The sequence below is a fragment of the Choloepus didactylus genome, chromosome 12, assembly GCF_015220235.1.
Source record: "Choloepus didactylus isolate mChoDid1 chromosome 12, mChoDid1.pri, whole genome shotgun sequence".
In the NCBI taxonomy this organism is placed as follows: Eukaryota; Metazoa; Chordata; class Mammalia; order Pilosa; family Megalonychidae; genus Choloepus; species Choloepus didactylus.
Window position 1 is genome coordinate 32,890,549 of NC_051318.1, and position 6,000 is coordinate 32,896,548.

Genomic DNA, 6,000 nt, shown 5'->3' on the forward strand with positions numbered 1-6,000 from the left:
TTAACATTTCCATGCATAGTTATTAAAAATATGTGTATATATGCATACATATGTATTTTGTAGGCTGAATCTTTATGTTGCAAGTACCCAGTCTAAGTAACCATTTATCTATGTTTATATAATGAGCCCTCAATGGCATATGTGTGCAATATTTTCCTGTGTTTCTATGACTTTAATATTGAAACACTAAACACTGGATTTACTATTTTTTTAACCTTCCTAGACTATTTACCATCATAATTTTCTTTTTTCCATTATTCTTTGTAAGTTAAGGTCTAACTTCATCACTTCCAGGCTATGTGACCTTGAGCAAGTCACTTACCTCCTTCTGTCTAGAGCTCTTCACCTATGCAATGAGGATAATAGAACCTACCTCACAGGATTGGTGGGAGGACTAAACATGTCAATACATTGAAAAGCACACATTGAATATCACCATTCAGGGAGAGAGAAAAAATTCATGTTGCAATGTATGAAGGCTTCAGTATAACATAATGAACTTTAAATAAGTATTAGCTATTATTACCCAAGAGTTCAGCACCCAACTGGATCATGTTCCAGATATCCCAGTCCTAGTAAATTATTTTTAAATCAGTTTTCATCAGTGATGTTCCCATCTTTACCTGACTCCCAACTTTTTTCTTGTTTTTTATTTTTGATTAGAGAAGTTGTAGGTTTACAGAACCATTGTGCATAAAGTACAGGATTCCCATATGCCACACTATTATTATTATTAACGCCATGTACTGGTGTGGTACATTTGTTGCAATTCATGAAAGCACATTTTTATAATTGTACTATTAACTATAGGCCATGGTTTAACTTAAGGTTCACTGTGTAGTGCAGTTCCATGGATTTTTTTTAAAAAAAATTTATTCTATTACCATATATACAACCTAACATTTCCCCCTTTTAACCATATTCAGATATATATTCCAGTACTGTTAATTACCTTCACAGTGTTGTGCTACCATCACCACCATCCATTACCAAAACATTTCCATTATTCCAAATAGGAACTCTATACATTTTAAGCTTTAACTTCCCATACCCTATTCCTACCCTACCCCCTGGTAATCTATATTCTAGTGTTGCAGTTTGCTAAAGCTGCTGTTATGCAAAATACCAGGAATAGATTGGCTTTTATAAAGGGGATTTATTAGGTTACAGATTTACAGTTCTAAGGCCATAAAAGTGTCCAGACTAAGGCATCAGCAAGATGATATCTTCATTGAAGAAAGGCTGATGGCATCTGGAACACCTCTGTCAGCAGGGAAGGCATGTGGCTGGCATCTGCTGTCCTTTGCTCCTGGGTTCTGGTTTCAATATGGTTTTCTCCACAATGTCTCTGTTTCTGTCTCTCTTAGCTTCTCTCTCTCAACTCCTGTGCATCCTTGCTTGTTCTCCCAGGACATTTCTCTCTAAGCATCTTGGGATCCTCTCTTAGCTTTTCTGGGGCAAATTCTGGGCTTCATCTCTTATGTTAGCATCTCCAAGCATTTTTCTGTCTACATCTCCAAGCATTTGGGTCTGTGTTGGCCCCTTACTCTCTTAAGGAGTCCAGTGGGGTCACACCTCCATGGAAATAATTTAATCAAAAGATCTCACCCACAGTTGGGTGGGTCACATCTCCATGGAAACAACCTAATCAAAAGATCCCACCCATAATAAATCTGCACCCACAAGACTGGATTAAAAGAACATGGTTTTTGTGGGGGACATGATAGATTCAAACCAGCACATCTAGATACTGACTCTATGAGTTTGTTTATTCTAATAATTTCATGTTAGTGACATCATACAATATTTGTCCTTTTGTGTCTGGCTTATTTTACTCAACAAGATATCTTCAAGATTCATCCAGATTGTCATATATATCAGATCTTCATAATGCTGCTATGAACATTGGTATGCAAATACGTGTGCTTTGAATTCTGTATGACTCCTGACTTTTTGAGTGTTTCTCTTTTCTGGTACATAGGACTGATGACAAATTTGACTTTTGTGGCTCCATTCTTCAAACTTCCCATAGATATGGTTTTCATTTATCCTCTGGCTCCAAACTCTTCTCACTATCTTGGGAAATGCAATGCAATGCCTGTCCTCCAACACCACTCCCCGCCCCCCACCCCCAACACGCTTACCAGAGGTGACTGTGCAATTGGAGAGACCTATGTAAGTGCATGTACTGTAAAGGGATCATCATGAGTAGGCTCTAGGTAAGTCAGCAGAGATACACCTTTGAAGTTTGTCTGAGAGTCTTTTTTCCATCACTTTATGATTTGAAGAATGAGAAATATTGTTTTAAAATATTGCTTTGGCTGTATCCAAGTGGAAAGAAAATTTGCCATCAACTTTGCACAGGCTTTGTTCCTGTTCCCCTTTCTTGGGCTAGCCAAGAATGCCCAGAATAGAGGAAGTGTTGGGAAGAGAAATGGAACACACCCAAACCAGAAATAGCAGTTAGACTTTCAGTAACCAGTCCTCTGTAAAAGACAGTAGCAGGCTATAACATAACTATGCTCTCAACTCTCCTCATCTCCAAGCCACTGCTACCAGCCTTCTTCAGGATCTAATTACTCTTTACTTGGAATCTATATGGCTTCCAATATCTTTTTTCTCTTACTTACCCCCAAATCTTTCCTGATCCAAAACACTTTTAAAATTAATGCCAGATTACTCTGATTATTTTCAATGGTTTTCTACTGCCTGACAAATAAAGTAGAATATTGATATTTCCTAGTGATCCCCCTCAATGACTTGCAATATTATTTCCATCAGAAACAGCTTTCCCTGTTTCTCCCCCAAGTCTCAACAAATTCCCATATTTCTCCCTATCTACTCTACATATTTTTTCATAATTTTCTATATCTACTTTCTTTATGCACCCTCCCTCACCACAACTGTTAGGGGAATCACAGACAAATGTTAAGCAGCCATTACTCAGGCCTCACTTACTCCCCCCACTTTCTCTGGGGAAGTCACAAATACACACTAAACAGCTCTCTCCCAGCCTTCTGCTACCTCTACCTCTTTTTCTATTGTGTGCCATTCCACAACCTGGGAGAGATGTTAAATCTAATGAAAAGGCCAGGCCAGAACTTAAAACCAGAAACAGGGAACAAGCAGCCCCAGATGCTTATCAGAATGGGACTCCCTTCTCCTGAGGTGGATAAAAACCACACTCAAGCAGTATAGATTGGTCTCTATTCTCTGATGGAAGTGGTGCTCACAGAACTGCCATCTATTGACTCCAAACGGGAGCCGTTTGGGGGCACCCCAGGAAACTGCTTTTTTGGATTCTTTGTGCTATGTAAGTGACAAAGAAATTTGTCCTTTGTGGACTCTTTATACTGTGCAAATAATAAAAGGACCATTTGCTGAAAGTGTCTGTTGTACCCTGAACCTGTGTTCCCACACTGCACCATTGTAGCAACTCACTCCACAACCATCAAGTCAACACACTCTTGCAGGAAAGTATAAGCTCTTCTCCATCAAAGATCTTAGTATTTTGACTGTAACTCTTCTTGAGCCCTTATTGCATTCTACTGTAGTGCTTATATTATAATCATTGCATATGGATTTTTTCCCTTTCCCCCATCAAACAGTACTCACCTTGAGAGTAAAGACTACATCATTGTATCCCCTGACATGCCCAAAACAGAGCTCAGTATGCTGTAAGCACTGAATAAATATTTTTCAAATTAAATTGAAGATTGTATTGTGGAGAAATGTCATTTGATTTACTTCCTATTTATTTAAAGAAGTCTGTTTTAATTTACAAATATTGCTGACTATATCAACTTATTTATTTTTCCCCTTTGTTCCTATTATTGGCAATGAGCAACACCCTCAGTAGACTGTGAAAGGAGGGAGAGAGGCAGGAAGGCAGGAAGGCAGGAAGGAGGGAAGGAGGGAAGGAAGGAGGGAAGGAAGGTGGGAAGGAAGGTGGGAAGGAAGGAAGGAAGGAAGGAAGGAAAACAAGTGGCAAGCCAGCTAAGCCTTGTGTTATAATCTTCGTGGTTTGTATTTCCAGATGACAGTCCAGCGTGCCTCATGTTCTTCACTGACCAGCATAATGTACCAGGATAGGGCTTCACTGAAAGAAAATAAAATTTTAAAAAGGAAAGCTGTACTATTAATCTTTGAGACCATACTTTTCAATTTTCCTTTGGTTTATTTCTAAACATTCTTTCATCCCCCTGAAATTTAGAGTTCTCTACCTTTTCTCATTGTAAACAATTCACTTCAAAAATGTACAATAATGAAATTAGATTGAATAATAAAAAGTTTTGAATGCTGATAGAAAATAAATCATATTTCATTATCCACGCCCCCCCACACACACACACACACTCTGCTTCTTGATCCTTGTGGTTTTCCTTTCTGAATCTGTGCCTTTTAAATGTCTTAAGCTTTAACCTCGAAAGGTGGTGTATTAGTTAGGGTTCTCCTTGGAAACAGAATCAATGAGAGATGTCTCTGATTATCAGATTGTAAAAGTGACTCACACAACTGCGGGAGCGCACGAGTCCAAATTCTGCAGAGCTGTCAACAGCTGTCAACTCCAAGGAAGACGTCCGACGAACTCCTCGGGAAACGAACCGACAACTTTGACCAACTCCTCAGGAAATGAACCAACAACTTCGATGAGCTCCCCAGGAAATGCTTCACTGAGCAGTAGAAGAAGTGAAGGTTCTCTAACCGTCCGGCTTATAAGCCTCCAACTGATCACCCGGACCATATCCAGCCAATTGCATTCTCTCATTGTGGAAGGCACGCCCCTTGATGAGTCATCAGTCAGCCACAGTCAATTGACTGATGATCCAACAAACCGGCTGATCACCCGGACCAAATCCAGCCAATTGCATTCTCTCACTGTGGAAGCACGCCCCTTGATGAGTCATCAGTCAGCTGCAGTCAATTGACTGATGATCCGACAAACCAGCCTGTTGGTTTATTAACCAGCCTCAAATATCCTCCACAGCAGTCGTCAGGCCAGTGCCCGCTCGACCAGACAGCTAGGCCACCTAGCCAAGCTGACACATGAACCCAACCATCACAGGTGGAAAAGATGAGGAAAAATACTGTTAATGAGGACACTTGTTACTATGACTTCTGATGAAGATAAAAATTATCAATTTTTTGTTTTGTTTCTAGATTCTTTAAAAGACTGAATGACTGAACAAGCCAAAGGAAAAAAAAAAAAACAAAGAAAGAAAGAAATGCTGACATTCAGAGAGTGAGCTCAGGTTGATCATTTAAAACACATAAAATTAAAAGAGCAAAGGGAAGACTTTCAACTAACTTACATAGCATCATCAAAATCCAAGTCCACAGTTGAGTCTTTCTAAAGAAAATAAGATCTTCAGTTTCTACTTTTAAGAGTTACAATAAAGCCATTGGAGGTTTCTAAATATATGTTTATTGTGACTCATTTTTTCCTGAACCACTTTTTTCCTGAACATACAGTAATGTACATTTCTGTTATATAGGCGATAGCATTTAAGGTATCTTTACAGGTTCAATGAAAAAATGGCTAAGTGTCTTGGAAACCCTACCAAACAAGCTAAGCCTCTTGGAAACCCTTTGCTATTTACCTTATTTAATACATATGTGGCAGAGAGTTCTTTAAAAAAAAAAAAAAAAATACAAGGGGTGGTGAAGGAAGGGGTGTATAGAAATTGGAAGGTACCTTTTTTTAAAAGAAGATCAGTGAGGAAGAAGAATTAATTTTGGCATTGTCCCCTATCAGAGTTCTCCATTAAGACATTCCTACCCAAAGACTCAAATATTCTTAAAAGTAAAAATGTCTCCAGTTTTCTCTCACCATTTCTTTAACTTAAAATTTTTTTCAATTCTCTTTCTACCTTATTAAGGTTTCCAAAGTTAGCAAATAAAAATACAGATGTCCAGATAAATTTGAATTTCAGATAAATAATGAATTTTTAATATAAGTATATCCCATGCAATCTTTATGATACATTTATGCTAAAAGTT